Genomic DNA, 348 nt, shown 5'->3' with positions numbered 1-348 from the left:
TTCTCTCCGCTGGCACAAAAACTTTTTATTTTTTTTATTTCATTCTTTTATTCGTGTCAAAGGTTGATTATAACACAAACATGGCAAATATACATTCTATACAAATATTTATTTATAAATTTATAATATAATCATAAAAACATAAACATATAATCGAAACGAGGTTGATAAAGGAAACAGTATGTAAACCTGAGAATAAAGTGTATAGAGATTGAATGTCCCATGACAATTATACAGTAATATAATATGAAAATAAGGTACAAACAATAATAAATAAATTAAATACATGACATTTAAGTGAAATAATACAACAAGGTCCATCATACAAGGGGTGAGTAATGATATCAG

The sequence above is a fragment of the Cololabis saira genome, chromosome 3 (genome assembly GCF_033807715.1).
Source record: "Cololabis saira isolate AMF1-May2022 chromosome 3, fColSai1.1, whole genome shotgun sequence".
NCBI classification, from domain to species: Eukaryota; Metazoa; Chordata; class Actinopteri; order Beloniformes; family Belonidae; genus Cololabis; species Cololabis saira.
This window is presented reverse-complemented; position numbering follows the sequence as displayed.